The sequence below is a fragment of the Bos javanicus genome, chromosome 17, assembly GCF_032452875.1.
Source record: "Bos javanicus breed banteng chromosome 17, ARS-OSU_banteng_1.0, whole genome shotgun sequence".
Taxonomy (NCBI): Eukaryota; Metazoa; Chordata; class Mammalia; order Artiodactyla; family Bovidae; genus Bos; species Bos javanicus.
Window position 1 is genome coordinate 7,687,501 of NC_083884.1, and position 16,142 is coordinate 7,703,642.

Below are 16,142 nucleotides of genomic sequence, written 5' to 3' on the forward strand. Positions count from 1 at the left end.
ATTTACCTGAATTTATTGCCATAGATCCTAGCTTATTAATGAGCCTGTAGTATATCCTAAGTAAAATTTTTTTATCTGATAATTACTTGTCTTTATTCATAACTTATCTAAAAATTTCATTATGCTAGATATTAAATTAGATAAATTTGTTTCAACCAAAGCAGAAAGAAATTTAAGCAGTAAATATCAGAATAACTGATGATGTTTTCAAGTTAAGAAAAATGTAATAGAAGTAGAATATATCTGAAAAAGAGCTATACTATAGATAATTGTTACAGATTTGGAAATTTTGGTTTTTATTGGTAAAGAGCACTTTTTCTGTAACAATTTACTCTTGAATATTTCAATTAGAAAAATTTTAAGTTCAATTGGTAATTTCAAATTATAATTTAGGTAGGGGTCCTTGAACTTTTTTGCATCAAAAATTTTCAGAAGTATTTTAAAGGATTGGAAGCAGCTGAAATTATTCAGGGAATGTGAGAAAATCTAATGGTTCCATATAGAACTGGGTGGAGCCATACAATCTGTTTTTAACAGTTACCCCAGAACAAACATCATCGGAGAACCACAGCAATAGCTTAGCAAACTTTGTAATTTGTCATCAGATCTGCCTTCTACTCAGACCACTATAGAGTATTCTGGTAGCTAATATTTGGCTGTTTCAAGTTTTGTTTCTCCTGCCTATTGGAGAAACTTTTTCTATTCATATTTATTTAACTCCGGCTGTCCATCACTTACTGTGCACAGTAAGGCACTTGAAAAACCAATGTAAGTAAAACAGATATGTCTCTTGCCCTCATGGAACTTTCTGTCTAAAAGAAGAAACAGAAAAGTGAACAGACAATTCTAAGTAACTTAAAAGCAATGATGATAATTTCTCACTGTACATAGCCATAAATAGGGAAATAAAAGGCCTTTTTTTTTTTTTTTTTCCTATCTTTAGTCTTTCTTGGTAAAAGATCATAGTGATTTTGTGGAACGACACTACCTAGTGTTACATCTGTATTTATATTCTTGACTCTTTCACTAACTGATTATGTGACAGTGCACACGTTAACCTAACAGAATCTTAATTTCATATGCATCTATTTATTTCAGGCAGATTACCTGTGAAAAGAAGGCAGTGATAGTTGGTTTGCATTAGAACCTGAGGATTAAAGGAAGAGGGAAATGTTTTTTTTTTTTTTTGATGGGTGGAGCTTCTGGTATCAGGCAAAACACCAGCTATGCCCCAAAGTTGAGCCAGGCTGCAGTCTGGTCTTCAAGATCAAGTAGGCTGTAAGATGTGCTCTATGGCTACTGGACATCTGTGACCATATTTTCTGAAGTTTCGGACTGGATATTTTTTTTTTTTTATTTTTAAAATTAAAATGGGAATGTTAACTTACTGCAAAGATGGCAAATGTTGATAAAAAAATAAGCTTATTAGATAATAAGATCCTCTTTAGCTCTAATATTTTGTTTTCTAAAAGTTTATTCAGGAATCAGGAAAGAATATCTAGAGCTTGTATGTTTGTATCTACATGTGTGCATTCTCAGTTGCTTAGTTGTATCCAGCTCTTTGCGGCCCCATGGTGTGTAGCCTGTCTGGTCCCTCTGTCTTTGGAATTTTCCAGGCAAGAATACTGAAGTTGGTTGCCATTCCCTATTCCAGAGGATGTTCCCCATCCAAGGATCAAACCCGCCTCTCCTGCATTGGCAAGCGTATTCTTTACCACTAGTGCCATGTGGAAGCCCTATTTAATATTTCTATAATGATAGCTAACACTTATAGAGTAATTAATTTAGAGCCAGTTATTGAACTAAGTACTTTATAAAAATTATCTCAACTTATCTTAAAAACAGGCCAGTGAGAGTTAAAGGAAACTGACTCTATTTTATCAATGAAGAAACTAGCATTAACGGGCAAGTAAATGGAAGAGTTGACATTAAAAAAAAGTGTTATTTTATTAATATAGTAATTTACAATGCTGTGTTAGTTTCAAGTGTGTAGCAAAGTAAGAGAACAAGTCTACTGTTTAGCACAGGGAACTTTACTCAGTATCTTGTAATAACCAATAATAGAAAGGAATCTGAAAAAAATACGTATGTGTAACTGAATCACTTTGCTGAACACTTGACACTAACACAACATGTGTATATGTTAATCCTAAACCTGATTTATCTCCCTCCATCCCCCACTGTCACCTTTGGTAACAAAAATAAGACTGTTTCTGTATCTGTGAGTCTATTTCTGTTTTATGTGTAAGTTCATTGTATCATTTTTTTGGGTAAGAGTCCACATTTAAGTGATATCATTATGGTATTTATCTTTCTCTGTCAGTCTTCAGTTAATGTGATAATCTCTAGGTCCATCTGCTAAGCTAAGTCACTTCAGTTGTGTCCAACTCTGCGACCCCATAGACGGCAGCCCACTAGGCTCCCCCATCCCTGGGATTCTCCAGGCAAGAACACTGGAGTGGGTTGCCATTTCCTTCTCCTAGGTCCATCTAAGTTGCTGAAAATGGCAATTTTTATTCTTTTTATGGTGGAATACTATTCAGGTATGTGTGTGTGTGTGTTTACCACATCCTCTTTATCCATTCATCTGTCTGTAGACATTTAGGTTGCTTCTGTGTCTTGGCCGTTGTAAATAGTGCTGCTATGAACGTTTGGGTGCGTGTATCTTTTTGAATTTGAATTTTCTCTGGATATATCCCCAGGAGTGGGATTATAGGACCTTCAGTTCAGTTCAGTTGCTCAGTCGTGTCTGACTCTTTGCGAGCCCATTGACCGCAGCACACTAGGCCTCCCTGTCCATCACCAACTCCTGGAGTTTACTCAAACTCATGTCCATTGAGTTGGTCATGCCATCTAACCATCTCATCCTCTGTCGTCCCCTTCTCCTGCCTTCAATCTTTCCCAGCATCAGGTCTTTTCAAATGAGTCAGTTCTTCGCATCAGGTGGCCAAAGTATTGGAGTTTCAGCTTCAACATAAGTCCTTCCAATGAACACCCAGGATTGGTCTCCTTTAGGATGGACTGGTTGAATCTCCTTGCAATCCAAGGAACTCTCAAGAGTCTTCTCCAACACCACAGTTCAAAAGCATCAATTCTTCAGCATTCAGTCTTCTTCACAGTCTAACTCTCACATCCATACATGACCACTGGAAAAACCATAGCCTTGACTAGATGGACCTTTGTTGGCAAAGTAATGTCTCTGCTTTTTAATATGCTGTCTAGGTTGGTCATAATTTTCCTTCCAAGGAGTAAGCGTCTTTTAATTTCATGGCTGTAGTCACCATCTGCAGTGATTTTGGAGCCCCAAAAAATAAAGTGTGACACTGTTTCCACTGTTTCCCCATCTATTTCCCATGAAGTGATGGGACCAGATGCCATGATCTTCGTTTTCTGAATGTTGAGCTTTAAGCCAACTTTTTCACTCTCCACTTTATTTTCATCAAGAGCTCTGCCTATAAGTTAAATAAGCAGCATGACAATATATAGCCTTGATGTACTCCTTTTCCTATTTGAAACCATTGTGTTCTTCCATGTCCAGTTCTAGCTGTTGCTTCCTGACCTGCATACAGATTTCTCAAGAGGCAGGTCAGGTGGTCTGGTATTCCCATCTCTTTCAGAATTTTCCACAGTTTATTGTGATCCACAGAAAGGTTTTGGCATAGTCAATAAAGCAGAAATAGATATTTTTCTGGATCTCTCTTGCTTTTTTGATGATCGAGCAGATGTTGGCAATTTGATCTCTGGTTCCTCTGCCTTTTCTAAAACCAGCTTGAACATCTGAAAGTTCACAGTTCACGTATTGCTGAAGCCTGGCTTGGAGTACTTTGAGCATGACTTTACTAGCATGTGAGATGAGTGCAGTTGTGCAGTAGTTCATGACATGCTCCCTTGGTATCTCCTACTTTTCTTGAAGAGATCTCTAGTCTTTCCATTCTATTGTTTTCCTCTATTTCTTTGCACTGATCACTGAGGAAGGCTTTCTTATCTCTCCTCGCTATTCTTTGGATCTCTGAATTCAAATGGGTATATCTTTCCTTTTCTCCTTTGCTTTTGGCTTCTCTTCTTTTCACAGCTATTCGTAAGGTTTCCTCAGACAGCCATTTTGCTTTTTTGCATTTCTTTTTCTTGGGGATGGTCTTGATCCCTGTCTCCTGTATAGTGTCACGAACCTTCGTCCGTAGTTCGTCAGGCACTCTTGTCTATCAGATCATATGGTAACTCTATTTTTAGTTTTCCAAGGAACCTTCAAACTGTTCTCCATAGTGGCTGTACCAGTTACATTCCCAAAAGCAGTGTGGGCTGAAGGGGTTCCTTTTTCTCCACACTCTCTGCAGCATATGTTATTTTTAGACTTTTAAATGATGGCCAATCTCAGTGGTGAGGTGACACCTCATTTTAGTTTTGATTTGTGTTTCTCTGATAATTAGCAGCATTGGGCATCTTTTCACGTGCCTTTACCATGTGTAGTCTTCTTTGGAGAAATGTCTGTTTAGGTTTTCTGCCCAGTTTTTGATTACGTTTTTTGTTTCTTTTATATTAAGCTATATAAGGTGTTTGTATATTTTGGAAATTAAGCCCTTGTTTGTCTCATTGGGCAAATATTTTCTCCCGGTCTGTAGATTGTCTTTTTGTTTTGTTTATAGTTTCCTTTGCTGTGCAAAAGCCTTTAAGTTTGATTAGATCCCATTTGTTTCTGTTTTTATTTCAATTACTTGTAGAAAGTGGAACCAAAAATATATTGCTGTGATTTATGTCAGGGTATTTTGTATATGTTTTCCTATAGAAGTTTTATAATATCTGGTCTTACATTTAGTTCTTTAATCTATTTTGATGTTTTGAGTACTGTAGCCCTTTAGTGGCAATGGAAGTTTTCACAGAACTGGGACAAAAATTTTAAATTTCTGTGGAAACACAAAAGACCCTGAATAACCAAAATAATCTTAAGAAAGAGTAACAAAGATGGAGGAATCATAAGTATTACTAAAAAATGCCATTGATAATTTGATTGGGATCGTGTTGAATGTGTAGACTCCCTTTGGCAGTATGGTCATTTTCATAATATAGTTTATTTCAATCCAAGAACACGGTGTATTGTTCCATCTCTATTGTCTTCAGTGTACTTTGTCAATGTTTTATAGTTCTCAGGGTATAGGTATATATAACTCCTTATGTAGGTTTATTTCTGGTTTTGCTTTGTTTTTTTTCTCTTTGATGCAGTGATAAATGAGATTGTTTCCTTCGTTTCCCTTTCTGGTAGTTGACTTTAGTATATAGAAATGCAGAAGATTTTTGTATGTTAATTTTGTATCCAGGGACTTTACTTTTTGGATTCCTTTTATTTATTTTTCTTCTCTGGTTGCTGTGTCTAGGATATCTGAACCTGTGTTGAATATAAATGGCTAAAGTGGGCGTTCTAGAAGAATACAAGAAAAAAAGATCTTTATGATCCTGGGTAAAGCAGGGATTTTAAAAGATATGTCAAATGCATGATTAACACAAAAACTTAATAAAAAATCATAAGCAGCTATAGGTTCGGTAAATTTAGAATACTGGATGGATTGGCATCCTGAAGGTATAGAAATCCCATAATTCAATAATAAAAAGACCACTTAAATTTTAAATAGGCAAAAGATATCAATGAGCATTTCACCAAAGAAAATACGTACATGAAAATATGATCAAAAAGCACACGAAAATACACTCAATGTTATTTGTTATTAGGCAAATTAAAACTAAACACTGTATTTCTATTAGACTGCCTAAAATTAAAAAGTAATAACCCGTGCTGGTGAGGCTATGGAGGGACTGGAACTCTTAGACACTGCCGGGGGGTATGTAAAGTGGAACCTTGGAAAACAGTTTGGCAGCTTCTTAAAAAAGGTATGTTTAAATAAACCCGCCCTACTATCCATGCCTGGAGAATGCCATGACACAGGGGCTGGTGGGCTACAGTCCACAGGGTCGCAAAGAGTTGGACACGACTTAAGTGACTTAGCACACACGCATCCTAAGATCCAGTCATTCCACTCCAGGATATTCACCCAGGAGAAGAGGATGCATACAATAAGTCCCTTACCTAGAACCTTCAAGTTGTGAATTCTCAAAGATGCTTACGTGCACCTGGTTCCAGCAGGGAACCAGAACCTGTGACATCAGCGTCAGGCCTGAATGCAATTGCAGCTTATCTTCTGCCTCCTACTGCACACAGCCCTTCATCTCTACCGTCTCGAGCCTCCCCACTCTTCCAGTCAGTAACGCTTCTTGCTTGTTCTCTTTTTGCCAGCCCCTGTATGCCATCTGTTGTGCTACTGTACTTTTCTAGGTGCTGTATTTTAACATTTAACATGTTCTTATTTTTTGTGTTATTTTTTCATATTATTTGTGTGAAAAGTATTAGAAACATATTACAGTACTGTATGGCCAATTGTGTTTGCTGGATACTTAGACTAACTTTGTTGGATTTGTGAACAAACTGAAATTACAAATGCACTTTCAGTGACAAATGTAATTCTTTTCCAATTTAGATTCTCTGTCTCATTGCTGTGGCTAGGACATCCTAAACTGTGTTGAATAAAAATGGCTAAAGTTGGTGTTCTTGTATTATTCCTATTATTCCTGATCTTAGAGGATATTCTTTGACTTTTTCACCACTGAGTATAGTGTTTGTTCAGGGCTTGTCATATATGGCTGTACTCAACTTCTTCTAGAAATTTTCTAGCTTTACATTTTACATTTATATCCTAAATCCATTTTGAAGTTACTTATGTACATGGTACAAGGCATGGATTGTAGGTCATAGTTTGCATGTTAATATTCATTTGCTCTAGCACTGTTTTGAAGAAGGCAGTGGCACCCCACTCCAGTACTCTTGCCTGGAAAATCCCACGGACGGAGGAGCCTGGTAGGCTCCAGTCCATGGGATCGCTAACAGTCGGGCACGACTGAGCGACTTCACTTTCACTTTTCACTTTCATGCATTGGAGAAGGAAATGGCAACCCACTCCAGTATTCTTGCCTGGAGAATCCTAGGGACAGAGGAGCCTAGTGGGCTGCTGTCTATGGGGTCGCATAGAGTCGGACACAACTGAAGCGACTTAGCAGTAGCAGCAGCAGCAGCAGCACTGTTTATTTAAAAAAACAAAACAGTCCTTTATCCACTGAATAACCTTTGCACCTTGGTAAAAAATCTTATCCATCTATGTGATGGTCTGGACTTTTTCTTCCATTCTCTTCATTCCTACTATCCTTCTGCCAGTACCTCACTGTCTTTGATTATTGCTAAGTCTTGACATCAGATTGTATTGGTCTTCCAGCTTTATGCTTTTCACACTACTTTTTTCCACAAGTCTTAAAGTCAGATATTAGTAGTCTTCTAGCTTTATTGTTTTTCATAGTTGTTGTGGATACTGTAGGTCTTTGGAATTTCCAAATGTAGTTTAGAATTAGCTTGTCAGTTTCTATCCTATTGGGATTTGATTTTATTTTGTTGATGTATTTTGGGGGCATTTGCATCATGATTATATTGAGGCTCTGAATGCATGAAAAAGGAATGTCTCTACATTTATATAGTCTTCAATTTCTCCTAGCAGTGTTTTGTTGCTATTAGTATATACATAATACCCATCTTTTCAGATTTATACCTATGTACTTCATATTTTTGATGTTATTTTACTTCAGTTTTTGATTGTATTTGTTCATTGCCAGCGTATAGAAATACAGTGTTTTACCTTTTTAAAAATTGATCTTGAATCCTGCAGCCTGACTTAACTTGGTTATTTTAGTAGATTTTTGTAGTTTCTGTCTGATTTTATATGTAGGCAGTTATATTGTCAGCAAAAAAAAATTACATCTTCCTTTTTTTTTCTTTTGGCCATGCTGTTTGGTTTGTGGGGTCTTAGTTCCCCTACCAGTGATTGAGCCTGCACCCTCAGCAGGGGAAGGGTAGAGTTTTACCACTGAATTGCTAGGAAATTCCCTACTTTTTCCTTTCTAATTTGGATTTTTTTTTTTTTTTTTGGTGGGAAGAGGGTGTTGTTCTTTTCCTTTGCCAGATTATCTAGCATAATGTTGAATAGAAGTGGTAAAAGCATAAATCCTTGTTCTTATCCTGATTTTAGGGGTGCAGGGAGACATTCAGTCCTTTATCATTAAATATGATGTTCCTATAAGTTTTTCATAGATATCTTTTATGAGATTATAGAAGTTATCTTATATTCCTGGTTTGCTGAGAATATTTGTCAAGAATTGTTTTCTCTTATAAATTCAATTTAGTTTTTAATGTTAAAGAGATCATTTTTGAACGTTAAACCAATCTTGTATCCTGACAATGAACTGTTCTTCCTCATAAAATATTATCCTTTTCATTTATCATTGACTTTGATTTGGTAAAATTCTGTGTAGAATTTTTACATGTAAATTCATGAATAATATTGGTCTGTTGTTTTCTTGTAATACCTCTGACAACTTTTGGTATCAATATAATGCCAGCCTCATAAAATGAGGGGGAAGTGTTTCCTTCAAGTCATAATCTGAACAGTTTGTGTAAAATGAATATTTACTCCTAAATGTTTTATAGAATTTGTTACTAAAAGCAAGTAGACCTGGAAGTTTGTTGGGTGGATTTTTAACCCCAAAGCAATTTTTAAAAATATTTTAGAGCCCTTTTATTAATCATCAAATTTGTCCAATGTAGTGGCATCAACTTATTCATAATATTCCTTTATTCTTTTAATATTTTCAAAGTCTGTGGTGATTTTGCCTATCTTATTTCTGATATTGGTAATTTGTATCTTGTGCTTCATGAATTTTTCTTTTTTCTATTATTTTGATTTTCCTTGTGATTTTTATTATTTCCTTTCTTCTGCTTTGGGTTAATTTTCTGTTGCTTTATTTAAGGTCATTGACTTTTTAAACTTTTTTTTCCTAATATAGACTTCTACTCCAATAAATTCACGTCTAAGGTACAGCTTTGGCAGCATCTCATATTTCGATGGATTGTATTTTCATTTCCTTCTGTTCAGTTTCCTTTCTAATTTTGCTTAGATCTTCCTTTGAACTAAGGATGATTAGAAAGATATTACTTAGTTCACAAATATTTCTGATATTCCAGAGACCTTTCAGTTAATGATTTCTAAATTAGCTCCATTCAGAAAACTTACTTTATATAATCTGAATGCTTTTCAATTTTTTGAAATTTGTTTTATGCCCCAGAGTGTGGTCTGTCGTGGTGAATATTTCAAGTACACTTGCAAAGAATGTGTATTGTGCTGTCATTGGGTATGGTGTTCTATAAATGCCAGGTCAGGTTGGTTCCCGTCTTACAGAACCTTACTGATTTTCTGTTGACCTGTCCTGTCACTGAGCAAGGGATTCTGAGGTCTCCCATTGTCATGCTCTCCTCGGCCTTGGATAGTTTTCTTACATGCCTGCAGTGATTGCTGCCCTACAGAATACTCGAGAGCCTCCTCCTCCACATCTCTGGTGTTCCTTTTCTTCCCAGTCCTCTCCTCTTCAGTTCCCAGTCCTGAGAACTCTTGCCACCTTCCCTCAGACACTTAGGTCTATCTCTCCATCTCAGAGAAGTGAACTTGACTTTGCTGAGCTTTCCCCTCTGTGTGTTTTGCGAGAGAAACTCTTAAAACAGTGAACTGGGGTAACTAGGGCTCAGCTTATTGGTTTCCCATCTCTAAGGGGTCTCTCTGTTGTCAGATGTCTGTTGTCTTGAAAACTGTTGCTACTTTTATTTTATTTGGTGTTTTCCATCATTTTGTTTTGTAGAGTAAGTTGCAGTTACTCTATCTTCAGTTAGAAATTCTCCCCTTATCTACATTATTTTAGCAAAAACTGTTCTTTGTTTGGTATGTGGTACTGTGTGACATGATCAAACTTCAGAACTGAATAAGTCAGTATTGTCAAGGAATTTATAGAACAAACAGGGAAATAGATACATATAAATTACCATAAAATCAGATAATAAACAGCACTCAAACTCTAGTATTATGAACTAAGTGATGTGACAACAGTAAGATGTAATTATGTCTAAGTTCATAGGGGAAACAGTGATGACATTTGAACTGAATTTTGTTAGATGAGTGAATTTTGTCGTGTGGAAAAGAAACACTTTGGTAGATGCTTTTTATTGTGTGATTACTCACCCAACCAATTGGATTTCTTAGTGCCTGCCTGAAATTATGAGCAAACCAGTGAATATTTTAGACTATTATGGAACTTTTACACATTGCTGATGGGAATACAAACTAGAATAGAATGCAAATGGTATTGCCACTTTGGAAAACTATTTAGTAGCTTCTGTAACGTTATCATGTAATTTGTAATTCCAAAGTCCTACTGTTAGATATTTACTCAAGTGAAATGTAAATGTAGTTCACAGAAAAAAATACCTATGCTGTATCTGTACAGTGAATATTATTTAACAATAAAAAAGAACAGATGACTGACACACACGCAACATCAATCATGACTCTTAAGTGCATTGCCCCGGAGGAAGAGAGATTCAAAAGGCTCTGCATTAGGTTTCAATTTGTGTAACATTTTGGAATAGGCAGACTGTAGGGATAAAAATCAGACCTGTGATTTGTAGAAGTTGACAACAAAGGGGTACAGAATAATTTTGTGTGTGACAGAACTGTTGTGTTTGTGTTTGTGGTTACACAATTGTGTGCCTGTGTGCTCAGTTGCATCCGACTCTCTGGGACTCCATGGACCATAGCCCACCAGGCTTCTTTTGTCCATGGACTTTTCCAGGCAGTAATACTGGAGGTGGTTGCCATGTCCAACTCCAGGGGATCTTCCTGACCCAGAGAATAAACCAGCACGTCCTGCATCGGCAGGTGCATTCTTTACCACTGCACCACCTGGGAAGGCCACACAGCTATGTAGAAAAAAACTTCATATAGCAGACTCATATCTTTAGATAGAACTGGTCATAAGTATGGTGGCTTGAATGATAAATAGTTCCTTACACAAATATAAAACTTTCTGTAAATGGTAAAATTAGCTCAGTTTGCCTGTTTTTGCAAAGCATATAGTTTATGCTAAGCATCTGTTTTTATTCTGGGAGTCTGGAATTATGTCGTATGCTAGGTAGAGTATACCTTAGTGACCAGCACCAAATAAAAACCTTGGGAGCTGAGGCTCTAATGAGCTTCCCTAACGTTTTACACATGTTCTCCATCCCGTTTGACTCTGTAGGAAGAGTACTGTTGGAAACTTGTACCTGGTTTCTTCTAGACTTCGCTCCTTGTACTTTTTCTGTTTGCTGCTTTTGAGTTGCATCCTTTTGCTGTAAGAAATTATAACCCTGAGGATGACTCTCTGCTGAGTCCTGTGAGTCCTCCTGGTGAGTCATTGAATCTGGAGGTATTCTGAGAGATTCTGACACCACAACTGTATGATTTGTCGAAACTCATAAAATTGTATATGAGTTTGGTCCTGAAAAAGCCCTTATATTATGTTTTATTTGTGTTTAAGAAGAAAAAAAATTCAGAAGTTGTTAGGCTTCTTAAATTTGTAACTGTTCATAACTATAGGAAATTATCTCATGAAGTAGTTTTGGATGATCATGGCAACCCACTCCAGTATTCTTGCCTGGAAAATTACATGGACAGAGGAACCTGGTGGGCTACAGTCCATGGGGTCGCGAAGAGTTGGCCATGACTGAGCACATCAGCACAGCAGGATGATCACGGGATTTGGCCTCATAGAGCTATGGGTTTGAAATCAGCTCTCTTAATTAGAAGATTATTTTTGGCTAAGCCTCAGTTTTCTCAGCTCTTGAATGGCTATGTTAAGGGATCTTTCATATGAAATGTTACGGGAAAGTTTGAGAGGAATAAAGGTTAAGAAGGGGGTCTTTTTGTAAATAGATGTTTGTCAAGAGAGCAAATCCTGTGGACCTAACACATTGCATGTAATTAGATGGTGTTGAAATGGAAAAAAAGTGAAAAGTTAGTGACAACCTATTATATTTTAGGCTATACTTGTATTAAGTAATGCATTCATTTATATCATAATCCATTTTAGATAAAATATTAGGCCATAGTTAGGAATTTTTTGAAAAGAGAAAACTCCAGGTTCCATTCTGAAATCAGAACAGCTTTCCATTGTTTATACTGTCAGGCGAGTGTAATCTCCTCAGTTCTGTCTCGTCACAACAAAGATTTGAAGCGATGAACATTAAAGCCCTCGGCGCATTATAGCTCTTGGACAAACTGTGTTTTAGCTCTTGGATTGCGAACAGACCATGTTAGAGCTCTTAGACAGATCCTTGTTACAGCTCAGTTTTATTTAGAAAATAGCAGGAAAGTACATCCTTGAGGCGTGAGGGAATGCCAACCCAAAGACGCGAAAGAAGAGAGAGCCCCGGCCCTTTGGCTCCTCTTTTTATATGTCTTTTCCTCCCCTTGGGCCTGCCCTGTGTAAATTGGGCTAGCCAGGAGTGCTGTTTGTTCTACCTGAGGTCCTCACTCCAGTCCTCGGACCTTCCTTTGACCTTGCTTTGTTCTATTTTCACGGGCTTTTCCTTTCCTTGTCTTTTAGCCACCACCATTTTGGACTCCTGTTTCCTATTTTAACTACCTAACAATACCAGCTCCATCTGTAGCCCATTTTAGTAACTGGTTATGATTGTAACCAAGACTTTTTTGAAAAACTCTGGGTTATAAATGCCTTCAGGTAACCCACCAGTTTATTTCATTGCCTGCCATCTCTCCTAATAGTATTGCAGCTTCAACATGTTTTTATTAAATTTGCTGTCTGTGGAAAAGCTTAAGATATGACATTTAGGGCCCCCTGGTGCCAGTCCTTAAGTCTGCCTTGCCATTCAGTCTTCTCCATGTATCTTTAGCCACACCAGGCATCTTGCACATTTTTCTTTTTTTCTTTCATGTTCTTCTTTGTGTCTTCACTGCTCTTCCAGTCTTATTTGCTTAGCTCCTATTTATCTTTAAAATTTTTTCTGAAATATGTCTGCCTCCGAGTACTTTACAAGCCTTTGTCTCTTCTCAAAAGCATTACCTGATCCATTGGAGAAGGAAATGGCAACCCACTCCCAGTATTCTTGCCTGGGAAATCCCGTGGACAAAGGAGTCTGGCAGGCTACAGTCCATGGGGCTGCAAGAGTTTGGACAGAACTTAGTGAATAAACTATCATTGTCAACCTGTGTTTAAAAGTCTTTAAAAGCCAAACAAGGTGATTTTGAAAAAAAACACTGATGGGGTTATCTTTATACTCTTTGTTGTTTCAATTGAAATGCAAAATACTAAAGTGATTTGTTTCAAATGTTAAACATTAAAAAGAGATTAATTTCCATTTCAATGTAACCATAAAGACAGAGATTCTGGGTGGAAAAAAAGAGAATGTAGAAAATGTGTATGATTGCCCTCTATGTCATCTTTTTAAATAAACTCATAATTTCACTGAAAATAAAAGCATTACCAGATAGATTATTTCCTTGTATATATGTGTTACAGTAGCACTTGATAGATGTATATATCAAAGCACTTGTTGGTTTGCAACCCCCAGAGTTAAACCAGGTGACGTTCAAAACTGGCCCTGTACACAGAGGGCAAGGAGAGACCACGGGAAGAGGCAGACCACTCCAGATTCGTAGGCGGCAGTTTAAAGGAGCAAAGGAGCTGGGACATGAGGCTTGGCTTGCCCAGCTACTGGATGAGTTAATCTCTGCACCCACCCTGAGAATGTTACAAGGTTATGTAGCGGACTTAATGTTAATTATACAGGCCAGATAGTTGGAGTAACATTTACACTCTGGATGCTATGTCCTTGAAGTGGCTCCTGTGTGAGAACAGTGGGCACAGCTTACGTTGCAAGTACATGGAGGGAAGAGAGTCTCCAGCTGCTGTGGTCTAGTTTGTGTGTCGACCAGCAGCTATCTCCTGTTGGTGACCTTCCGCAGCAGCTCTATCGCACACATTGTATTTATATGGTTATACCTTACCTACACATTTTTCTGTTTTGCCACTGTACTGAAAGATATTTAGAGAATAGGGCTCTGTGTGCTTAGTTGTGTCCAACTCTTGTGACCCCATGGCTGTAGCCTACCAGACTCCTCCGTTCCAGGGATTTTTCAGGCCCGAGTACTGCAGGGGCTGCCATTTCCTCCTCCAAGGGATCTTCCTGACTCAGGGATTGAACCCACATCTCCTGTATTGCAGGTGAATTCTTTACCTGCTGAGCCACTGGGGAAGCCCTGTTTAGAGAATGAAAGAATGTAGTATCTTCATGTTCGTATTCTTAATCCTTGGACGAGTACGTGGAGTATACTAGATGTAGTTTACAGCGCTTGACACTAACTGAGGGAGAGAACACCGACGTGAGAATGTACATTTTTATTCTTACTTTTTTTTTTTTTTTAACAGGAAAGGGTTGGATATAACTGTTAATATCTTAGTTGAATGGGAAACACAGGAGTAAACTCCATATTCAGGGATAACATTTACTATATTCAAAATAGTTCTTGTACTTTTATATCATATCTGGTATACTAACAAATTTTTGTAGGCAATAATAGAGATCATACTCACTGGCATACCTTCTCTCATGGGTTTTTACATGCCTTTCCTACCTTACTGTACCCTGGTCTGACTGAGAGTTGTTTACCTTCCTATGTATACAGTGCCTTCAAAGTTTTGTCTTTGATGGCACCATATATGTAGGGAGACAGTGAAGTACTGGGAAGCCTGGCGTACTGCAGGCCATGGAGTCTCAAAGAGTGGGACATGACTGAGCAACTGAACAATAACAAAAAATTTTCTCTAGAGATTCAGGATCTGCATCCTAGATCTCTCTGTTCCCAAAATGACCAGTTGCCTCCAGATGGTCAAATTCCATAAACTGAAAGTGACTTTAGCTAGATTACATTTTGTTAAATACATTATGTCAAGGTACCGATACGAGCAATCCAGTGAGTTTACTCAAGTTATATTTGCATTTTAACAGTTATTTGTTAATCTAGTTAAGTTGCTAACTTGTAAAGTTTGTTTTGAGGATTTCCTGTAATCCATATGCCTTCATCCTTTGGAGATTTGGGAGTAAATATAATCATCTTGGCACCCCACTCCAGTACTCTTGCCTGGAAAATCCCATGGATGGAGGAGCCAGGAAGGCTGCAGTCCATGGGGTCGCTGAGGGTTGGACATGACTGAGCGACTTCACTTTCACTTTTCACTTTCATGCATTGGAGAAGGCAATGGCAACCCACTCCAGTGTTCTTGCCTGGAGAATCTCAGGGATGGGGGAGCCTTGTGGGCTGCCGTCTATGGGGTTGCACAGAGTCGGACGCGACTCAGCAGCAGCAGCATAATCATCTTTGTTATTAAACAGTATTCCGATTGCATAGTTTGCTTTGATTCTTTCTATTTCTTTCAAAGCTTTTTCACCTCTGCAAAGAGATAAAGCCATAATTCTCAACCTTGTCTACATTTAGAATTGAATTGATCAGAGGCTTCAATATTTATCTGGATTCTTTTAAGCTACCTAGATGATTCATTTATCCTAACAGTTTGTACTCTGGAAGGGATCAGATTGCAACAGCACTGAAGAACGGAGACAATATATACTGTGTTTCCTATAGTATCCCTTCTCATTCTGACGTTCTGCAAAATCCATTTTGTAGTAATTGGATGGATGCTGTCATGCATTCACTCTCTTATCCTCTCTAATAGTGATATGGTATCAGTACAAAGTCTAAACTTCCTATAAAGTTTAATTTTATGATCTTTTACTTTATGATATGTCATGGATTATATTCTATTTGTGATAAAATAAGCCTCTGTGAAAAACAAAATGTGTTAGAATTTAGAGTAGATTTTGCTTTCCCCTTAATTATCCCGTTCAGGCTCTGAAGTGTGTTTTAGATACTTGGCTTTTTAGTTTCAGATAATTTATATACAGTGTCTGAAAACTCCAGAAGAGACGACTCTACACATGGACATCACCAGATGGTATAAAGCGAAATCAGATTGATTATATTCTTCACAGCCAAAGATAGAGAAGCTCTATACAGTCAGCAAAAATAAGACCCAGAGCTGACTGTGGCTCAGATCATGAACTCCTTATTGACAGATTCACACTTATATTGAAGGAAGTAGGGAAAACCACT

General features: G+C 37.5%; 1 protein-coding gene across 7 annotated transcripts in view; it reads left to right on the top strand.

The window, feature by feature from the left end:
* LRBA (LPS responsive beige-like anchor protein) overlaps positions 1-16,142 on the top strand; it is a 753,999-nt gene that overhangs the window by 342,532 nt on the left and 395,325 nt on the right. The window lies entirely within an intron of this gene.